Here is a 23679-nt window from a genome sequence, read left to right on the forward strand (position 1 = left end):
CACTTAAAAACTATTATTATTGGTATTATTATTATTATTATTATTATTATTATTATTATCATCATTATTAATAAAACATGTATGTGTGTATTTATTGTAATTTGTGTTCCACCTAAACACTATTATTATTATTATTATTATTATTATTATTATTATTATTATTAGTAGTAGTAGTAGTAGTAGTAGTAGTAATAGCGGTAGTAGTAGTAGCACAGTAGTAATAATATTAATAATAATATTGATAAAAATCCATCCTTACAATTTTCTTTTCAAAGTGGGACACAGACTGCGATATATATAAATATAAATACATATTATAGATTATATATATATAATGTATTTTTATATATTTAAATATAATATTAATATTATTCATTTTATAAAAGGACTCAGAATGCAATCAATAAAAAATAAACAAATAAATAAAATAAAATTATTATTATTATTATTATTATTATTATGTATTTATTTATTGCAATCTGTGTCCCACTTAAAGACTATTATTATTATTGATATTATTATTATTATTAATAAAACATGTATGTATGTATTTATTGTAATTTGTGTCCCACTTGAAAACGAATATTATTGTTATTATTATTACTATTAGTAGTAGTCGTAGTAGTAGTAGTAGTAGTGGTAGTAGTAGTAGCGCAGTAGTAATAATAATAATAATAATATTATTAATAAAATTCTATCCTTACAATTTTCTTTTTAAAGTGGGACACAGATTGCGATATATATAAATACATACATATAATATTAATATTATTAGTTTTATAAAAGGACCCAGAATGCAATCAATAAAAAAATAAACAAATAAATAAAATACAATTATTATTATTATTATTATTATTATTATTAATAGTAGTAGTTGTAGTAGCAATAGTAATAATAATAACAAAATGACATTCTTACAATTTTTTTACAAAAAGTCTGGGCTTTAGATATACTTTTAAATACAAATATATTATTTCTATACAAGCCTTCTCTCACAGAACAAAATTTAAATGAGTTGTATTTCAGCTCTGATTCCTTATAAATACAGGGACACGGCATCAAATAAGATAAAAGTCTGAATCGATGGCGCACTTTGAAAACTTTATTTCCAAGCCAAGCTTCGGCTCACATCTGATCTCTGACAGAAATGATTTGAAATATTTTTGCACTTCAAAACCTCGGCACAGCACAACTTTCAATATCAAGCGCGCTCTTTTTTCTCCAGCAGAGGTTATAAATATACATACAAAACTGCTGCTAAATGCGGTTATATGAAGTCCAAGAAGCAGTGAGATGCTGAAAAGACATTTAATATGTATGGAAATTTTTTTTATATTAAGTTTGAAATTTCATTTATTGATCTCTTGATGGGTTCACTCTGATTAGAGTCACCAACAGTAAACACCGCAGGCGGGAGAAAAGTCCCATTTCAAGGTATGCAGTCATTTCATTCAAAGGGGAAAAAGTGAAATCAAGGTAACCGCAGCACAAGTTTCGGATTGTGTGATTCGGTAAAAATCTTTGTCCAACTATTTTGCCATCGTTGCCACTTTCTACCCGGAACTGGGAAAAGTTGGATAAAAATATATTGCTCTTTCTTCTGCCTAAAGAGGTCCTTCCACCAGATCATTCATTGCAACAACAGTCTTCCCATAATGCCTCGTACACACGCAACGATTATCGGCCGACCGATCGTCTGACTTTTGTCCAGTGTTGTTTTGTTGGTTGAAATGTGCTCTAGACTGCACACGAATTTTCTCGGCCAACAAAAATCTACTTCAGAAGTGATGTCTGTCATGTGCTGGTTTCCTTTCCGTGTGTTTTTTCTTTTCTGAGCATGCCCAGTCTTGCTCATCAGATTTTTGTCTGCCGAAATCTGTACTGACTGACCGAAAATCGGCCGTTGTGTTGACGGCCAACAAAAATTTTATAGCCTGCACACCAGATTTTATTCGGCCGAAAAGTCGGAGTCGGTTGTCGGAAGCATCATACTAACAAGCCGAAAATTCCCGGCCAATAATCGATGCGTGTGTACGAGGCATAAGACTGGAAAACACACTCACCAGACACTTTATTAGGTACACCTGTTCAATTGCTTGGTAACAAAATTTCTAATCAGCAAATTTCACATGGCAGCAACTCAATGCATTTAGGCGACTAGATGTGGTGAAGATGACTTGCTGAAGTTCAAACTGAGCATCAGAATGGGGAAGAAAGGGGATTTGTGTGACTTTGAATGCGGCATGGTTGTTGGTGGCAGACGGACTGGGATTTTCACACACAACCATCCCTCGGGATTACAGAGAATGTTGAGAAAAAGAGAAAATATCCAGTGAGCGGCAGTTGTGTGGAGGAAAATGCCTTGTTAATGTCAGAGGTCAGATGAGAATGGGCAGACTGGTTCCAGATGATAGAAAGGCAACAGTAACTCAAATAACCACTCGTTACAGCAAAGAATTGCAGAATACCATCTCTGAATGCACAACACATCAAACCTTGAAGCAGATGGGCTGCAGCAGCAAATACCACACCGGGTGCCACTCCTGTCAGCTAAAAACAGGAAACTGAAGCCTCGTACACACGCACAGATTGTTGGCCGTAAATTGCCGGCCAACGTCCGATCGGCCGATTGTCGGCTTCTAAGTATGATGCTTCCGACAACCAACTGCGACTTTTCGGCCGAAAAAAATCTGGTGTGCATGCTATAAAATTTTTGTTGGCCAACAACACAACGGCCGATTGTTCCTCAGTCAGTACAGATTTCGGCAGACAAAAATCAGATGAGCAAGACTGGGCATGCTCAGAGAAGACAAAATACAGGGAAAGTAAACCAGCACATGAAATCACTTCTGAAGTTGGTTTTTGTTGGCCAACAAAAGTCCAGTGTAAGTCTAGAGCACATTTCAACCAACAAACAACACTGGACAAAAGACGGCCGATTGGTCGGCCAACAATCTGTGCGTGTGTACGGGGCTTTAAGGCCCGTACACACGTGCAGATTGTCGGCCGAAAATGTTCGGCCGCCGAACGATCGGCCGATTTTCGGCTTGTTAGTATGATGCTTCCGACAGCCGACAGCGCACTTTCGGCCGAACAGAATCTGTAGTGCAAACATTAAAATTTTTGTATGCTGACACCAGAACGGCCGATTGTTCGCCAGTCAGTACAGATTTCGGCCGACAGACAGTAGATTTGTAAGACTGAGCATGCTCAGAAAAGAAAAAAGACAAGGAAAGTTAACCATCACATGACATCACTTCTGCAGTTGGCTGTTGTTGGCCGACAAATAGTGATGTCGCGAACATAAAATTGGTAGTTCGCGAACGGCGAACGCGAACATCGGCAAATGTTCGCGAACCGGCGAACATTGCGAACCGCCATAGACTTTAATAGGCAGGCGAATTTTAAAACCCACAGGGACTCTTTCTGGCCACAATAGTAATGGAAAAGTTGTTTCAAGGGGACTAACACCTGGACTGTGGCATGCCGGAGGGGGATCCATGGCAAAACTCCCATGGAAAATTACATAGTTGACGCAGAGTCGGGTTTTATTCCATAAAGGGCATAAATCACCTAACATTCCTAAACTGTTTGGAATAACGGGCTTTAAATCATCCAGTGTGTATATACGATCAGGTAGTGTAAGGGTTACGCCCGCTTAACAGTGACAGACCAAACTCCCCGTTTTACGCACCGCAAACAACCGCAAACAGACCAGAACCGACCAAAATGGGACAGGAACTGGGCTTTAAGGGTTAGGGTTAGGTTTAGTGTTAGGGGCTAGGGTTACGGTGAGATACTTAGGGTTAGAGTTAGTAACCCTACCCCTACGCCTCTAACCCTAACCGTCTAACCCTAAGCACTAAAAATAACCCTAACCCTAGCCCTAACCCTAGCCCTAACCCTAATTCTAATTTTTTTTCTTGTTCTGGACATGCTACAGAGCTGAAACTTCACAGGTACACTTTTTAGACCCCCAGACACTGAATCACACAAAAAAAGTTCTTAAAAATTGTAATTTTTTGATAGAGAGCCAATTATTGGAAAAATTTTAAAAAAATAAAAATAAAAAATTTCTTTGGATTTAGCATCTGGGGGGTCTAAAAAGTGTACCTGTGAAGTTTCAGCTCTGTAGCATGTCCGGAACCAGAAAAAATTACGAATTAGGGTTAGGGCTAGGGTTAGGGTTAGGGCTAGGGTTAGGGCTAGGGTTAGGGCTAGGGTTAGGGTTAGGGTTATTTTATGGCTAGGCTTAGAGGGTTAGGGTTAAGGCTAGAGGGTTAGGGTTATGGTTAGAGGGTTAGGGTTAGGTTTAGTGTTAGGGGCTAGGGTTAGGGTTACGGTGAGATACTTAGGGTTAGAGTTAGTAGCCCTACCCCTACCCCTCTAACTCTAACCCTCTAACCCTAAGCACTAAAAATAACCCTAACCTTAGCCCTGACCCTAACCCTAGCCCTAACCCTAACCCTAGCCCTAACCCTAATTCTATTTTCTCTGTCGCTCATTGACAGACGTAGTCCTCTTTGATTAATATCAAATTGGGTTATGCTGCCCTCTACAGGAGTAGGACTAGGCAGAAAGAAAACGTTCTGGCTCCACCTTAGGGGCAGTCCCAGAGGGTATATCCTCTTCCTGTCTGCTACAGGAAATCAGTTTTTTTTCTGTCTAGTCAGGAGTAAGGACCTAAGTTCCTTGCTGGGATCTTTTGGTCCTGGCAAGATTTTTTTTTAGAAAATTTTTTCCTTTTTAGGTAGTTGTTTTCTCCAGTTTTTCTGTGAGATCTTCAAGAAAATCACGCCGGATCTGGGCGACGGGCTGGATGTTGAGATCCAGTAGTCACCCCAGCCGGCCTACGAGCGCGTGCAGACCATAGCTCCGCGCTGGGTCAGCCGCGACATATTCAAGTAAGTATGCTGGAACTGGGCGACGGGCTGGATGTTGAGATCCAGTGGTCACCCCAGTTCAGCCTACGAGCGCGTGCAGACCATAGCTCCGCGCTAGGTCGGCCGCGACATAGTCCCACTGGACGGGGACTGACCCTGCGAGTTAAAACACTTGCTTGAACGCCAATGACCAGCAGAGTCACGGCGTCCGTATTGGTCGACAGCCCCCCACCTCGGTGGAGAGGGGTTCTGTTAAGAGAGGGTGCCTGTTAGTTCCGGTATGGTGAGTAGATGTTCCCCCTTTCCCCTGTGGGGTTTTTGGGATATGGGCCCCTCTGTGTATGGTCGGACCTTTTTTGGACATTAAGGTTCCACCTCTAGCCTATGACATATGCACATATCTCCCTGGGAGACTGTGATTTGGTTTGAGAGCTGACGCTCCAGCAGGCTTGGTTTGGGAGCTGACACTCCAGCAAACTTGGTACCCCAGTAAAACTTGGTTTGGGAGCTGATACTCCAGCAAACTTGATTTGGGAGCTGACACTCCAGCAAACTTGGTTTGGGAGCTGACACTCCAGTAGACTTGGTTTGGGAGCTGACACTCCAGCAAACTTGGTACTCCAGCAAAACTTGGTTTGGGAGCTGATACTCCAGCAAACTTGATTTGGGAGCTGACACTCCAGCAAACTTGGTTTGGGAGCTGACACTCTAGGGGAGCTGACACTCTAGCAGCCTTGGTTTCCCCAGCAGGCTTGGTCCCCACGGAAGCCTGGTTCAATTGACTACATTGAAATAGAACAGACTGGCATTTAAGTAGGAGGCAAGCACCTACCTTATATTAAGGGATATAGAAGCTATCGCCATCCTCCCCGCAGGCCGCACTTACAGGCCGCCGCCAGCCTTTCTTAGCCGTTTGCAGGCAGCTGCTTCCTCTTGCTGTAGACCGCATTAGATCGGCAGTCCGCCGCCATTTTACTGTAGACCGCCGCCATTTTACTGTAGACCGCATGTTAGACTTCAGTGTCTACATAGGCCGCCCGCAGGTCACGCAGGCCGCCATTTTGCCGTAGCCTGGTGTCTCCTGCATGGGGGCGGCCATGTTTGATGTGCCCAGCCTACCTCGAGGAGTAGCTGGGAGCGCCGGAAGGCGTGCAAAGGGGGCGGAGCCACTTCCTTTTACCCGGGAAAGCTAGTACAGGACTTCCCAGTCTGCATAGGACTACGCTGACAGCAGTTTGAAAGAAACTTCTCTGCATCAGGTGGTGAGCCCTTGGGGTCTCTCTCTCTCTGTGGGGGTCCAAAAGCAGGTATGCTGAGGGGCGCTATCGCGCTGGGGGATTACAGATTAAAAAAAAAAAAAGAGATATTTTTTATTTTTCAAATTTTTCACTGGCAAGTGTCCTGGATTAGCATGGACCCTGCCACACATGTATCTCCACCTGATCCCCTCAAGGTGGCTGCAGGACCCTCCAGTTCCCCACTTACTATTGATGCATTATCAGCAGTTTTAGAGTCTTTTGTATCCCGGGTGGAAGTGGCCTGTCAGGGACAGGGCGCAAGGAAGCGACCCCCGCCTACCCCCATTTCATCTGAAACTTCAGATTCAGAGTCTGAGCCTGTCACTGCAGGTGCAGGTACCTCATCTGGGGTTTGTATCTCGGGTACTGTCTCTTCAGACAGTGAGGAGGATGTTTCGGCATCTACCATAGCCCGAGAGGAAGCGTTGGTGAACGCACTAATTGTATCTGTCCGAGAAACCTTAGGACTGCAGGTTACACCGTCAGAAGTAGCTGAGTCTGAGATCCCTTTTGGTACTAATAAACGGACCAAAATGGCGAAAGTATTTCCCTTGCCCAAATGTTTCGGTACTGCAATTAAGGAAGAATGGGGTCATCCAAAACGAACCCCTGCTATTTCCAAACGCATTATTAGGCGTTATCCGTTCGAGAAATCCCTCCTCAAGAAATGGACAGTACCACCTGTTGTGGATTCACCAATCTCCAGATTGAATAAAGCTACGGTTATACCATTGGAGGACGCTCCGTCCTTTAAGGATCCAGTGGATCGCAAGGTGGAAGCTGTGTCTCGCGCCATTTTTTCCCTGATTGGGTCAGCCTTCAGACCAGTAATAGCTATTGGTCTGGTTTCACAAACTGTGACAGAATGGACCAAGTGGTTACGCCGGGACTTAGAGGGGAGAGACATCCCCCAGGCGGTATCAGATCTGCTGGAACAGATGATACAAGGGCTACAGTTTGTCTGTGACGCTGCTCTAGACGCCACTCCATTGTTGGGGCGGGCTTCAATTTCAGCAGTGGTCCTCAGGCGTACACTGTGGCTAAAGTGTTGGTCAGCGGACCAAGGTTCCAAGAAAGCTTTGGCTAATCTCCCCTTTCAGGGGGAGCGCCTATTTGGGGCTAACTTAGATGAGATTATCAAGGATCTCACTGGAGGCAAGAGCACTTTTTTGCCACAAAGTACCAAGGGTAAAGGACCTCGTCAGAGACGGGGGCCTTCCTTTTCCGCTCATAAGAAATTTTTTTGCCCCACGGGCGACAAAGCAAAGCCCTCCAAAACTCAGTCAGGAGGTTTCAAAGGGCGTTGGTCGGGCAAACAGAAGTCCGGCTCTTCCAGACCTGAAAATAAGACTACTAAAGCCTGAAGGTGCGCCCCCACCCATAGCTGGGGTGGGGGGACGTCTTCGCCGGTTTCCGGATCCATGGCTTTCCAGAATCCCGGACAAGTGGGTCTGCAAAGTCATACGATCAGGTTACAAGATCGAGTTTCAATCTCTCCCACCGGTGCGATTCTTCCCTTCCAACATCCGACTATCCCCAGATCGCCTAGAAGCTCTGCGGGGGGCGGTCACGGATTTAATGCAACAAGGAGTGGTGGTCCACGTTCCTTGGACAGAGCGTTTTCAGGGGTTTTATTCAAACCTATTCACAATACCCAGGAAAGAGGGCAAGGTGCGTCCAATTCTGGACTTAAGAGCACTCAATCTTTTTGTCAAGATACAAAAATTCAAGATGGAGTCTATTCGCACAGTAGCGGCCTCCCTGCATCAGGGGGATTGTCGAGCGTCCATAGACATCAAGGATGCCTATCTTCACATTCCCATTTACGCAGGACATCAGCGTTTCCTGCGTTTTTCCGTGGAGGAGAACCATTATCAGTTTGTGGCGTTACCCTTTGGTCTCGCCTCGCCTCCCCGGGTCTTCACAAAGGTGTTGGCCCCAGTGTTGGCACTGTTGCGACAGCGAGGCATATCGATTCTAGGTTACCTAGACGATCTTCTGCTCAGGGCGGAGTCTCCGCAGACTCTGTTACTAAACTTAGAGATCACCAATGATCTCTTTGCAAGAGTTCGGGTGGTTGGTGAACCTGCAAAAGTCTTCTCTGCTTCCCACCAGGAGGCTCGAATATCTGGGTCTAATTTTAGACACATCCAGGGCAAAAGTGTTTCTCCCTGCGGAGAAACTCCAGACGATTCAATCAATGATTCAGTTGTTACTATCCGACAACTGGCCTTCCCTTCGGACTTGCATGAGGGTCCTGGGTCTGATGGTGGCTTCCTTTGAAGCAGTACCATTTGCCCAGTCCCATACCCGAATCCTTCAAAAAGAGATTCTTCTCAAATGGAATCTGAATCCAGATTCCCTGGACAATCGGATCCAATTGAGCGAGCGGACCAGGGAGTCTCTGGTCTGGTGGCTTCGGTCTCCGATGCTCAGCCAAGGGAAGTCATTTCTGCCAATATACTGGACGATTGTGACCACGGATGCCAGTCTATCCGGGTGGGGAGGAATTCTCGGCAAAGCATCCGCTCAGGGGCTTTGGTCCCTGGAAGAGTCCAGGTTACCGATAAATGTATTGGAACTGAGAGCGATCAGACTTTATCTGATTCACTGGACCGAGCAGCTCCAGGGCAGCCCGGTTCGGATCCAGTCGGACAACGCCACGGCTGTGGCTTACGTCAATCACCAAGGGGGCACCAAGAGTGTCCTGGCGGCCATAGAGTGACCAGCATTCTTCATTGGGCGGAACGATTGTTCCAGCTCTCTCCGCGGTATTCATTCCGGGGGTGGAAATTTGGCAGGCAGATTATCTCAGCCGTCAGATTCTGGATCAAGGGGAATGATCTCTTCATCCAGAGGTATTCCACCAACTGTGCCTTCATTGGGGCACCCTGAAGGGGATCTGTTGGCATCTCGGCTCAACAGGAAAGTGCGGAGGTTTGTGGCTCGCTCCTGCGATCCTCTAGCAGACGCCGCAGACGCGCTGATCGCCCCGTGGGGGCAGTATCAGCTACTATATGCCTTCCCTCCTCTCAGGTTGAGGCCGAAGCTTCTTCGCAGGATAGAGGTGGAGGGAATCCCAGTTACCCTGGTAGTTCCGGACTGGCCTAGTCGGACCTGGTACGCCGACCTGGTCAGGCAGGTCGCAGACGTTCCTTGGTGACTTCCTCTCAGGGAGGATCTTCTGTCGCAGGGACCGATCTTCAATCCTGCTTTACGATCGCTGGCTAACGGCCTGGCTATTGAGACCCAGGTGCTGAAGGACAAGGGATTGTCAGCTTCGGTTATTCCTACTCTAATTAAAGCGAGGAAAGCGACTTCCAGAAAGATCTATCATCGCACATGGAAGTCTTATATCGCGTGGTGTGAATCTCTTGGGATTCCTCCACGTTTTTATTCGGTGAACCGAATCTTGGCTTTTTCTGCAACAGGGGGTTGAGCAGAAGCTCGCCTTGAGTGCTATCAAGGGTCAGGTTTCAGAAGCTTTTGGCTACTCATTCCTTGGTGCGGAATTTCATCCAGGGGGTGCGACACCTGGCTCCGCCAGTGCGCGCGTCTTTACCACCCTGGGATCTTAATTTGGTGTTGTCGGTTCTTCAGAAACCTCCTTTTGAAAATATTAGGGAGATTCCCTTGCTTACTTTATCTCAGAAGGTGGCCTTCTTGGTGGCTATCACTTCTGCACGCAGGGTGTCAGAACTAGCTGCATTATCCTGTCGTCCCCATATCTGGTGGTTCATAGGGATAAGGTTGTTCTTCGTCCGAATCCATCCTTCCTTCCTAAGGTGGTTTCAGAGTTTCATTTGAATAAGGACATTGTATTGTCTTCCCTGTGTCCTAAGCCCAGTCATCCTCGAGAATTCGCGTTGCATTCCTTGGATGTAGTTCGGGTGATCAGGGTATATTTGAATACTACGGATTCATTTCGTAAGACGGATTCACTGTTTGTGATCACGGATGGCCCTAAGAAAGGGTTGCCTGTTTCTGCCGCGACCATCTCTAGATGGATCAGACAGACGGTGGTATAGGCTTATTCTATCTAAGGGTCGGGATCCCCCGTTCCCTGTTAATGCGCACTCTACTCGGGCGCTTAGTGCTTTCTGGGCCTTCCGCCATCAGGCGTCAGTGGTTCAGGTTTTTAAGGCGACTACTTGGTCGTCGGTTCATACCTTTACAAGATTGTATAAGGTTGATGTGATGGCATCGTCAGATGCCTCTTTTGGCCGCAAGGTTCCTGCAGGCCGCTGTTTGAGGAGACTGTTGGTCTACCTCGAGGGTTTGTTGGGTAGGTCTCATCTGTTTGCTCGATGAGTCCCTTGATACTTCTGGTTGGCTCCGGTTGGGCCTTCTGGATTTTGATTCTGTTCCCACCCCTCATTTGTGGCACTGCTTTGGGACTTCCCAATTTGATATTAATCAAAGAGGACTACGTCTGTCAATGAGCGACAGAGAAAAATTGATTTTTGTAAGATCTTACCGTAAAATCCTTTTCTCTTAGCTCATTGACAGACGTAGTACCCGCCCCTCTATCATTGAGTTGGGTTGGGTTAAATTCTCTGACACTGCTTTGTGACAGAACTGATTTCCTGTAGCAGACAGGAAGAGGATATACCCTCTGGGACTGCCCCTAAGGTGGAGCCAGAACGTTTTCTTTCTGCCTAGTCCTACTCCTGTAGAGGGCAGCATAACCCAATTTGATATTAATCAAAGAGGACTACATCTGTCAATGAGCTAAGAGAAAAGGATTTTACGGTAAGATCTTACAAAAATCCATTTTTTTTTCTGGTTCTGGACATGCTACAGAGCTGAAACTTCACAGGTACACTTTTTAGACCCCCCAGACAAAATCCAAAGACATTTTTTTTTTTTTTTAAGTTTTTTATTTTTATTTTTAAGTTTTCCAATAATTGGCTCTCTATCAAAAATGACAATTTTTAAGAACTTTTTTTGTGTGATTTAGTGTCTAGGGGGTCTAAAAAGTGTACCTGTGAAGTTTCAGCTCTGTAGCATGTCCAGAACCAGAAAAAAAGATCATTTTTCAGTAGAGCAGGGATGGTGGGAACCCCCTTTACACCTATATGATCTTTTTCCTGGTTCTGGACATGCTACAGAGCTGAAACTTCACAGGTACGCTTTTTAGACCCCCCTCAGACACTAATCCAAAAAAAGTCATGCCTGCCACCGTATATATCAGTGGTGGGTGGGCAGTGGCACTGCAGTGGGCACAGTACACTCTGTGGACCTGACAGTCACCGGCACCCAGGCAACTGCAATTATAAAAAATATATATATATTTTTACTTTGCAAGCTGCTGTGCCACCGTATATATATCAGTGGTGGGTGGGCACGCAGTGGCACTACAGTGGGCACAGTACACTCTGTGGACCTGACAGTCACTGGCAGCCCAGGCAACTGCAATAATAATTTTTTTTTTTTTTTTCAATTTGCAACAAGATGCTGTGCCACCGTATATATATCAGTGGTGGGCAGTGCACTGAAGTGGGTACAGTGCACTCTGTGGACCTGACACAGCACTCACTGCAATTATGACAGAGGAAAAAAAAAATATTTTTTAAAATGCAAGGTACTGTGCCTGTGCCACCCGAAATGAGTGTGGTGTGCACACAGTACAGTCTGTGGTGGGTCTGTGGCCTCTCACACACAGCGGGCAGGCAACTGCAGTGTACAATAGATATATATTAAAAAAAATACTCAATTACCAGCCCTAAAAAGGGCTTTTGGGGACACTAGATATATATATATATATAAAAATTACACAAATACCAGCCCTTAGAAGGGCTTTTTGGGGTGCTGTCAGGATGCTGTCCTTACAGCAGTAGTAGACCAAGAACACTGAATAGCAAGACCAGGAACACTGACTAACAACTGTCCCTAGCTATTAACAGCAGCAGCAGCAGCAACACTCTCCCTGCTCTCACTAACACACTGCTTCAGAATGATCTAAGATGGATGCTGCCCTTGCTTATTTATAGGAGGTGGGAGGGTGTGGGAGGGAGGTATGCTGATTGGCTGGAAATGTGCCTGCTGACTGTGAAGTTCAGGGTCAAAGTTTGCCTCAATGATGTATTATAGGGGGCGGACCGAACATCGCATATGTTCGCCCGCAGCGGCGAACGCGAACATGCTGAGTTCGCCAGGAACTGTCCACCGGCGAACAGTTCGGTACATCTCTACCGACAAAATTTGTGTGCAGTCTTTTGCAGTTTTCAACAGACATGACAGCCCTGGACAAAAGACGGCCGATCGTTCGGCCGACGATCGGTACGTGTGTACGGGGCTTTAGGCTACAATTCACACAGGATCATCAAAATCGGACAATAGAAGATTGGAAACATGTTGCCTGGTCTGATGAGTCTCCATTTCAGCTGCGAACATTCAGATGGGGGGGGGGTCAGAATTTGGTGCATGGATCCATCCTGGCTGGTATCACCGGTTCAGGCTGTTCATCGCTCCGTTGGAAATTCTGAAGAATCATTTGATAAACTTCCCAAATTCCACAAGCGATGTGCCAGAAAGAGACATCAGAATCGTCGCTGTCCTCACTTTCCGTACCTGATGATGAATTTTCCCACCAATCGCTATCGCTCAGTTCTTCAAGTAACTCTGTTTCGCTGTCGCTGTTTTCCAGTTCGTCTAAAAGTACTTTTGAGCAAAAAGAACGCTTTTTGGACGCCATGGTCGTTCTCTATTTTCCAGGCACAAAGCACTGGAAAAGCACAGGCAGGGAACAGGAAAAGCCACCAGGTGAAATCCTGTGGTGAGATGGGATGATACAGTGTAATCTGTTAGGATCACAGCTTTCTATCATCTCATTTGGTGTATCTACATTTTTTGAATTTGCCGCCGGTTCCACCCCCCTGCGTCACAACGCTCGCAGGGAAGGGAACCAGAAGGCAAATGCCGGCAATCGGCCGTGCACAGAGCGGGGAGAGAAAGTGAGGACGCCAGGGAGGACGGCGGGTGGGCGGCAGGAGGACGATGGGGGATCACAGGGAAGATGAGTAACATTCTGGAGTAATCCCAAGTGTGGCTCAGGGTTAGCGCTTTTGGTACTGGAAATTAACCCTGAGCCACACTCAGGAATACCGCCAGGGAGGTTAACGGACAATTGCGCGGTCGTGCAACTCTGTACCCAAATAAAATTGATGTCCTTTTTTTTTACCACAAATAGAGATTTCTTTTTGTGGTATTTGATCACCTCTGCGATTTATTTTTTTGCGTCATAAACAAAAAAAGTGCGACAATTCTGAAAAAAAAAAAAATATATATTTTTAACATTCTGCTATATAACATCCCCCCCCCCCCCCCCAAAAAAAAAAAAAATTAAAAATCAAAATTTTTACCATTTTAGGCCAATTTGTTTTCTGCTACGTATTTTTGGTAAAAAAAATCACAATAAGCGTATTTTGACTGGTTTGCGCAAAATGTATTGCGTCTACAAACTACGGGAAAGATTTACGTCATTTTTATTGTTTTTTTTTTTTACTAGTAATGGCGGCGATCTGCGATTTTTTGCGGGACTGCGACATTGGGGCGGACAGATCGGACCCCTAACTGACATTTTTGACACTTTTGGGAGGACCAGTGACATTACTACAGTAATCAGTGCTAAAAATATGCACTGTTACTGTAATAATGTCACTGGCGGGGAAGGGGTTAACATTATGGGTGATCAAGGGGAAAAAATGCTAGCCTAGGGGCAGTGGCGTAGCGTGGGTTGTCAGCACCCGGGGCAAGGCAAATAATTTGCGCCCCCTAACCCGCGGGATTTTAGCACTCGAGTCTCTTCCACTAGATTAGTTAAAGAAACCCTTACCCCCTAAGCACATGTATTGTTTGTTATGAAAATACTGATGCAATTAGACCCCGTTCAGACTGGGGCGACGCTACTTGCCGGGGCGACCTCACAAGTTGCGGTGCGCAGCTCGCACCGCGACCTCGGAGCGGCCCGGCACGGACTTCATAACATTGAAGTCAATGCAGGTTGCTCCGGGTCGCCCCAAAGAAGCTCCAGACCCTTTTTCTAAGTCGGAGCGACTTGTGTCGCTCCTATTAGAACGGGACCACAGCTTCCCTATGGGAGGCGACCAGGTCGCCTGACAGGTCGCCCCAGTGTGAACCGGGACTAAGTGGTATTAAAACATTTTTAATTAAATAAACAATTATCAATGTATACCATAGATCCCATTTAGAGCAGGGTCCCCATAGATCCCCCTTTAGAGCAGGGTCCTTATAGATCCCCCTTTACAGAAGGGTCCCCAAAGATCCTACTTTAGAGCAGGGTCCCCCATAGATCCCCCTATAGAGCAGGCCAGGATCCCCATAGATCCCCCTTTAGAGCAGGGTCTCCCATAGAACCTCCTTTAGAGAAGGGTCCCCATAGATCACCTTTTAGAGCAGGGTCCCCCATAGAACCTCCTTTAGAGAAGGGTCCCCATAGATCAACTTTTAGAGCAGGGTCCCCATATAATCTATGGGGACATTTCTCTAAAGTGGGGAATCTATGGGCACCTTGCTCTAAAGGGGGATCTATGGGGACCCTGGCCTGCTCTAAAGGGGATCTATGGGGACCCTGGCCTCCTCTAAAGGGGGTCTATGGGGATCCTGCTCTAAAGGGGGATCTATGGGGACCCTGTCCTGCTCTAAAGGGGATCTATGGGGACCCTGGCCTCCTCTAAAGGGGATCTATGGGGATCCTGCTCTTAAGGGGATCTATGGGGATCCTGGCCTGCTCTAAAGGGGATCTATGGGGATCCTGCTCTAAAGGGGGGATCTATGGCATAGATCCCCTTTAGAGCAGGGTCCCTATAGATCCCCCTTTAGAGCAGGCCAGGGCAGGTCCCCCATATAGATCTCCCCCCTTACAGCAGGCCAGGGTGAGGTGAGGTCCGGACCCTGGCCTGCTGTAGGGGGGGATCTATATGGGGGACCCCAGAGTGACCTAACTTCACCCTGGTCTGCTGTAAGGGGGATCTATATGGGGGATCATGTCCCCCATATAGATCCCCTCTACAGCAGGCCAGGGTGAGGTGAGGTCCCGTCCCCCATTTAGATCTCCCCCCCTTACAGCAGGCCAGGTTCCCCATAGATCCCCTCTGAGGATCCTCTATGAGTAGCGCTACATAATCATATGGCTCCAAAATACACTCTTCTGTGCCTTTTATGTCCACGTCCACCACATATAGTTCATACTATTCTCAGTCAGTCACTACTAGCACAGGCACAGCCAGCCAGCCCAGTACTACTCCAGTCCAGTCCTGAGTCCTGACTCCTACCTTTTTTTTCACCTGTCCCGGACCCGATCACAGCAGGCTAGGATTTCTCCTCTCCTCCTAGGTTTTCCTCGTCCTGCAGCACTGTCTGACATCGGCTCCCTCCTCTCTGGCCTCTCACCTGCCGCCGCTGCCGGCTTCATCTGCTTCTGCCTGGCCTGGTGGTTCTCTCCTCTCCAGTCCCGCGCTCAGTGCTGCGCTGGGCGGCCGCTGCACCTTAGTCCCTCCCCCTCCCAGATAAGCCAGGCGTGCAGGGACTGTCTCTCCAAACCCCCCCCCCCTCCACAGTGGGCGGATCGGGAGCCGAGCTGCGCACAGCCAGTGAGAGTGAGTGAGCCAGCCTGGCCAGGGGCAGAGAGCTGCGAGTGTGGGCGGGCGGCGGCAGCAGCCTATGACAGAGTGTGAGACTATGAGTGACAACTGAACTTCAAGTGGATGCGCGCCCCCCCAGATGTTGCGCCCGGTGCGGCCGGCCCCCCCTGCACCCCCCACGCTACGCCACTGCCTAGGGGAGTGATTCTAACTGTGGGGGGGGGCTTCTGAGATGACCATAGAGACCTGTGTTCCTATATAGAGGGATCACAGGCGCTCTGTGATCATTCGAGAGAGAACAACAGTCAGATATGTTTAAAACAGCCGACCGTCCTTCTCTCTCAGCTGGGAGCGATCGCGGGTGTCAGGCGGCAATCGGAGCCACCTGCCTCGTGCATCGGAGTCTCCACTGCCGACTGGGGGTGGGAGCACGTCGCTGGCTGTGCGCGCCCGCCCCCTAGCTCCCTGCTCGCGACTGACACAGCCCTACGTCAGTTTGCCTGGGGGAGCCACACTGCCCCAGTAAATACACGGCGTGGGGTCGGCAACCAGTTAAAGACATTGTATATGAATTTTTGGATTTTTTTAACACATATTTATTTCACTGGACTTTTTCACTGATATGAATTATTTTTTTATTTATGATTTTTTTTTTCACTTTTTATCATCATTTTTTTCACTGTCATTATAAATGTTTGATAATTATTTTTATTTATTAGGATTATTGCACTTAAACTCAAAGCGTAACTCCACTTGGTTGAGAAAAAAACATTCCCCTCTGGGTGACATTGCAAGGATTTTACCAATTTACCTTTTGTTATTCTGAAGAAATCATTGTTTGTTCCTCTGTGCTGAGTGGGTGTAATGGGAGCGGTTTCATAATTATCTATCAGCTGTGGCAGCTGCAGAACACTAATGAGGAAATCTGCTGGGCCTGCATCCCTTTAGACGTGTTCCTATTGGGAGTATCTCACCAAAAATGAAATTTTTGTTGCAGGGGATGCCAGAAATCTGACTTGTATCTTAGTGCAGACTTCTGGGAAAATTGGTGAGCCAATCACACAAGCAGGAAATTATGTTTCTGGGGGTGTGGTCAGTATACAGCTGTGGCAGCTGCAGGGCTCTAATGAGGAAATCTGCACTTTGGGAATTTTCTTCACTTTGTTGGATTCCTTTTTGGGACTTTCAGGAATATTAAAGACATTGTTTATGGATTTTTAGATTTTTTAACACTTATTTATTTCACTGGACTTTTTCACTGATATGAAAAAAATGACATTTTTGTTGCAGGGGATGCCAGAAATATGACTTGTATCTTAGTGCAGACTTTTGGGAAAATTGGTGAGCCAATCACACAAGCAGGAAATTATGTTTCTGGGGGTGTGGTCAGTATACAGCTGTGGCAGCTGCAGGGCTCTAATGAGGAAATCTGCACTTTCACTCACTGGACTTTTTCACTGATTTGAATTGTTTTTATATATATATATGCTTATTTTTTCACGTTTTATCATCATTTTTTTTTTCACTGATCATTATAAATTTTTGATAATTATTATCATTTCTTAAGATTATTGCACTTAAACCTAAAGTGTAACTCCAGGATGTGTTCCTATTGGGAGTATCTCAATAAAAATGACATTTTTGTTGCAGGGGATGCCAGAAATCTGACTTGTATCTTAGTGCAGACTTCTGGGAAAATTGGTGAACCAATCACACAAGCAGGAAATTATGTTTCCGGGGGTGTGGTCAGTATACAGCTGTGGCAGCTGCAGGGCTCTAATGAGGAAATCTGCACTTTGGGAATTTTCTGCACTTTGGTGGATTCCTTTTTGGGACTTTCAGGAATATTAAAGACATTGTTTATGGATTTTTAGATTTTTTAACACTTATTTATTTCACTGGACTTTTTCACGGATATGAATTGTTTTTATTTTATATATATGCTTATTTTTTTCACTTTTCATCATCATTTTTTTTTCACTGATCATTATACATTTTTGATAATTTTTATCATTTATTAGGATTATTACACTTAAACCTAAAGTGTAACTCCAGGATGTGTTCCTATTGAGAGTATCTCACCAAAAATGACATTTTTGTTGCAGGGGATGCCAGAAATCTGACTTGTATCTCAATGCAGACTTCTGGGAAATTTGGGGAGCCAATCACACAAGCAGGAAATGATGTTTCTGGGGGTGTGGCCAGTATACATTCTGTATACAGAACAGCTCCAGGCGGCCATATTGCATTGCATTTTCAGAAAATTACAACAGCTGCAGATCGAAAAGGAAAGGTAATTTTTACTAACATTCAAATACAATATGATTTGTGTCGCAGTTGTATACGCTATATTGTTTTTTTTTTTCTTTATTTGCTGATTTTTTCCACCATGAAAGTGGAGCTTTAACAGAAATATCTTCCTCCTTTACATTATAACTAACCAGAAATGTTCTTTCTCACTTTATGATCCCTAATATTGCAGTAAATGAATAGATGGCCGCTGCCTCATTTCCATAAGAATGTGTTATTGAAGAGCTACTGGAATGACTGGTGTAAGAATAAAGGAGCAAAATGTTGATGGGAACATGCGCCTAGGACAGGACAGCTGCATCCGAGTCACGGAAGCCATCTATTCCCATCAAACCGCGCTGAAGAGAAGTCCCCAGGAGGAGATTTAAACTCTCCCAAGGAAGCCCCGAGCAATTTTCAACAGCTGCGGTTTTCAAGACACTCCATTTAATGCCGACTTCAAGTTCATTCACACGACTTAATGGCTTTCTTACACCCAGCATCTGTCCTCCATACACTCTACAGCACCAGTCACGGCTAATGTTGCCGACCATATTGTAATGACATCAAATGGAAGTTCTTCTCTCCGTCTCTGATAAAAGTCACTTTGGTAACACCGAATGATGAGGATATTTATTACTGCGACCGTATAGTCTTCTATGATGAGCATCAAATCCTATGTAGGGCCTCTGAATAAACACCATTGCTGGGGGTGTCCTGTATGGCAAGGCCGCATCATCACTATCACACCTCCCAACTTTTTGAGATGGAAACGAGGGACACCTATAAGCAAATGCATTAACCTCCCTGGTGGTATGATTGTTTCCGATTTTAGGTGCTGAAAGCGGTACCATTATTTTGCTAGTAAGGACTAGCAGCCCAAACCAACTATTTACATATGATTTTTTTTTACTGTGCGTTCTTCTTTATAACATCTCGGGTATGATAAAGTTTGAAACACAAAATCAAAAATTATAATATAATAAATAACTATAAATAAGTTAAAGTGTATATATATATATATATATATATATATACTGGAGTCAGCAGCAACAAAAAATAAAATAAAATAAAATAAAAAAGGTTACCTTTAAGACGTTTAAAACAGAGCTAGGACAAAAGGTCCCAGCAGGGAGCTGTTTGGCCACTTCTAAGACCAGGCAGCTAAAACTGAAGATGCAACGGTGCGGCCAGGGGTAATAACCCAGGGATCCTGCCCCCCTGGGCGTGTCAAAGCCTTTGGTTCTACCTGGTCATTCCTAGGGGGAGGGGCTTATTACCCATCTATCTATGATTTAAAGCAGCAGCTATGCCCGTCGGTGGACGAAAGAGAAATATGGCTTGGTCATTATGGGGGCAAATCCTTCTGGTCCAGAACTGGTTAAAGTGGAGTTCCACCCTGAAAAACATTTTGTAGCTAAAAATACCCCCGGGACAGTCAGGGCTAGTGCATTTCAGCAACGGTAGCCTTGGAACTGTCCCCTATTTCACTTACCTTTTAGAAGATATACCTTGAAAATGTCTTGTCCAGCGCTGCCATCTCAGGTAGGGGCAGCTGAAGCCGGAGCGTCCTTGTGACGTGAGTCACTTTGGTTGGGGGGCTTGTGGAACCCCAATTGCTTTAGGGAGGCTGGGAGACTCCTTGTCCAGCATCCCCGGTGCCTCTTATGTGTAAGTCACCCTGTGTCTATTAGGGGCACAGGGTGACCAAGAACCCCAGTCAGGCCAGCTCTGCACTAATCACACTCTTGCTAGTGGGGGTGGGGGTTTGTTGTTGTTGAATACCTGCATTCCATTGTTATATTGTTATTATGGGATGGATATTTTGAGTGGATTGACTAAGGGGGAGGGGTTGTCCTTGAAGTGTTCATCTCCATGTGCTTTGTGTTTGAATAAACAGTTTGATTCTGGATGACTCCAAAGCTTGTACTGCCGAGCTCTTGGGGTAACTATAGCCAGAATCACGGATCCCGTGTTCCAGAGCTTAGGAAGCAGGTTACTGGCGGAGATATCCAGTCGGTGGTGTCCTGTTCCGTCACAGTCCTCTTCGGTGTCCTCTTCGGTGATGTGGAGTCCCAGAATGCCCTGCACCAGCCCCGCTCGTCACTTCCCAGTGCAGGCTCGTCATCCCTGTACAGCTTCTGGGCATGTTAATTCACAGTTAATTTAAACTGCACTGATTTGGACTTATATTTTTACTTTACTTTTTATTCTGATTTTATTTGTTTTTCAGCTCTAATCGACCACTTGCATGTAGTTATTACGCACTTGCTATACACGGTGTTTATATGATTTATACCAATTAGGATTGAGGAATATGTGAATTATTATCATCTGCCTCAATTCAACAATTTGATTTTGGTTATGTTTAAAGGGTAACTCCACTCTCCTGGGAAAAAAATTCAGCAAATAAAGAAAAAACAACATAGCGTATACAATTGCGACACAAATCCTATTGTAATTGAATGTTATTAAAAATTGTAATTTTCAGAAAATTCAGTGCAATATGGCCGCCTGGAGCTGTTCTGTACACAGAATGTATACTGACCACACCCCCAGAAACATAATTTCCTGCTTGTGTGATTGGCTCACCAACTTTCCCAGAAGTCTGCACTAACATACAAGTCAGATTTCTGGCATCCCCTGCAACAAAAATGTCATTTTTTGGTGAGATATTCCCAATAGGAACACGTCTAAAGGGATGCAGGCCCAGCAGATTTCCTCATTAGTGTCCTGCAGCTGCCACAGCTGATAGATAATTATGAAACCACTCCCATTAGACCCACTCAGCACAGAGGAACAAACAATGATTTCTTCAGAATAACAAGAGGTAGGAATCTGCAACAAAATTTGTTAAAATTCTTGCAATGTGTTAGAGAGGCTGGATTCACCCCTTTCTCTATTGCTCATTGACAGACGTAGTCTTCTTGATTCTCAAGAGCTGGGTTATGTTGTCTCCGCAGGAGTAGGACTAGGCAGAAAGACAAAACGTTCTGGCTCCACCCTAGGGGCAGTCCCTGAGGGTATATCCTCCCTCTCTCTGCTACAGGGAATCAGTTTTTTTCTGTCTAGTCAGGAGTAAGGACCTAAGTTCCTTGCTGGGATCTTTTGGTCCTGGCAAGACTTTTTTTCTTTAAGAAAAAGACATTTTTTAGGTAGTTTTTTCTCCAGTGTTTTTTTCCTGTGAGATCTTCAAGCAAAAATGCCGGACTGGGCGACACTTGTGGTCACCCCAGCCGGCCTACGAGCGCGCGCAGACCATGGCATTGCGCTTGGTCGGCCGCGACATATTCAAGTAAGTATGCGGGGCCGGGCGACGGGCTGGATGTTGAGATCCAGTGGTCACCCCGGTTTCTGCCTACGAGCGCGTGCAGACCAGAGCTCCGCGATGGGTCGGCCGCGACGGAGTCCCAGTGGAGGGACTGACTTTGCGAGTTAAAAGTCTTGCTTGGACGCCAGGTACCAGAGAGTCGAGGCGTCCACAAACCCCCACCCCGGTGGAGAGGGTATTGTGAAGAGAGGGTGCCTGTCGGTTCGGTATGGTGAGTGAACGTTCCCTTTTTTCCTCGTTATGAGGCAGTATGTATTATGGGCCCCTCCATATATGGTCAGTATATATCTGATACTTACAAGTCCCCCTTGTAATACAGCATGTGTTTGTGGGAAGTGGACTTGGTTTAAGAGCTAACACTCTACCCAGCAGACTGTAACATTACAGCAGACATAGGAGGTATAATCCTACCTTATGTGTAGTGTATCTTCTGTAGATCCATATATCGCCTCTTAGCAGAGATGCAGGTGGATGTGCTGGGAAAACGATTTCGGCGGTCCGCCGCCATTTTGCCGTAGACCGAATGCATGTATGTCCTCAGGTCACGCCGGCCGCCATGTTTTTGGAGTCTTATGTCTCTTCTATGGGGGCGGCCATGTTTTGTGAGCCCAGCTACCTCGTGGAGAGCTGGGAAACGCCGGAAGGCGTACACAGGGGGCGGAACCACGTCCTTCTACCCGGGAAAAAGCAAAAGCTCCTTCCAGTCTGTAAAGACAGACGCTGACTGCAGTTGGTTGGAAACTTCACTGCATCGGTTGGTGAGCCTTGGGGGTCCCTCTCTCTCTCTGTGGGATCGAGAAGCAGGTACTCTGAGGGGCGCTATTGCGCTAGGGGGAGACACATAAAAAAAATAAAAAAAAATTAAAAAAAAAAAAAAAAAAAAAAGAGGTATTTTTTATTTAAAAAAAAAAAAAAAAAAAAGTTTTTTTGTGTTTTCTGGCAAAGGTGTCCTGAATTATCATGGACCCTGCCACTCATGTATCTCCTCCGGATCCCCTCGAGGGGTCTGCAGGATCCTCCAGCACCCCACTGACGATTAAATCATTGTCCGCTATTATGGAAGCTTGTGTCCCGGGTGGAAGTGGCTTGTCAGGGACAGGGCGCAAGTAAGCGACCCCCGCCTAACCCCTTATTATCTGAAACCTCGGATTCAGACTCTGAGCCTATTTCTGCAGTTGCAGGTACTTCATCTGGTATTGGTGTCTCGTGTACTGTCTTTTCAGACAGTGAGGAGGATGTTTCGGCATCCGCCATAGCCCGAGAGGAAGCGTTGGTAAACGCACTCATTGTATCTGTTCTAGAGACCTTAAGATTACAGGGTATTCCGTCAGAAATAGCTGAAACTGAGATCCCTTTTGGGTCTAAAAACGCATCTAGTGGCGAAGGTTTTTCCATTGCCCAAATGTTTTGGCAATCCAATCAAAGAAGAATGGAGTCTGCCAAAACGCATTTCTACTATTTCTAAACGCATTGACAGGCGTTATCCGTTTGAGGAAACCCTCATTAAGAAATGGACAGAACCACCTGTGGTGGATTCACCAATTGCTAGATTGAATAAAGCCACGGTTATTCCTTTAGAAGACGCTCCGTCTTTTAAAGATCCAGTGGATCGCAAGATAGAAGCTATGTCTCGCACCATGTTTGCCTTGATTGGATCAGCTTTCAGACCTATAATAGCTATTGGTCTGTTTTCGCAGGCTGTAACTGAATGGACCTAGTGGTTACGCCGGGACTTAGAAGAGGTCCCTCAGGCGGTATCAGATTTGTTGGAACAGATGATACAGGGGTTACAGTTTGTGTGTGATGCGGCGTTAGACGCCACTCCATTATTGGCGCGAGCATCAGTCTCAGCGGTGGTTCTCAGGCGTACACTGTGGCTAAAAGGTTGGTTAGCCGACCAAGGTTCCAAAAAAGCATTGGCTAATATCCCCTTTTTAGGAGAGCGTCTATTTGGAGCCAACTTAGATGAGATCATTAAGGATCTCACGGGTGGAAAGAGCACCTTTTTACCGCAAAATTTTAAAGGTAGAGGAACTCGTCAAAGACGAGGGCCTTCTTTTTCTGCTCACAAGAGGTTTTTTCGTCCCGCGGGTGAAAAAACTAAGTCCTCCAAAGCTCCTACAGGAGGCGTCAGGGGTCGTTGGTCGGGCAAGCAAAAGCCCGCCCCCTCCAGACCTGAAGATAAACCGTCCAAAGCCTGAAGGTGCGCCCCCACCCATAACTGGGGTGGGGGGACGTCTTCGCCGGGTCCCGGATCCATGGCTTTCCAGAAT

The sequence above is a fragment of the Pelophylax lessonae genome (assembly GCF_965119305.1).
Source record: "Pelophylax lessonae genome assembly, chromosome: 6".
In the NCBI taxonomy this organism is placed as follows: domain Eukaryota; kingdom Metazoa; phylum Chordata; class Amphibia; order Anura; family Ranidae; genus Pelophylax; species Pelophylax lessonae.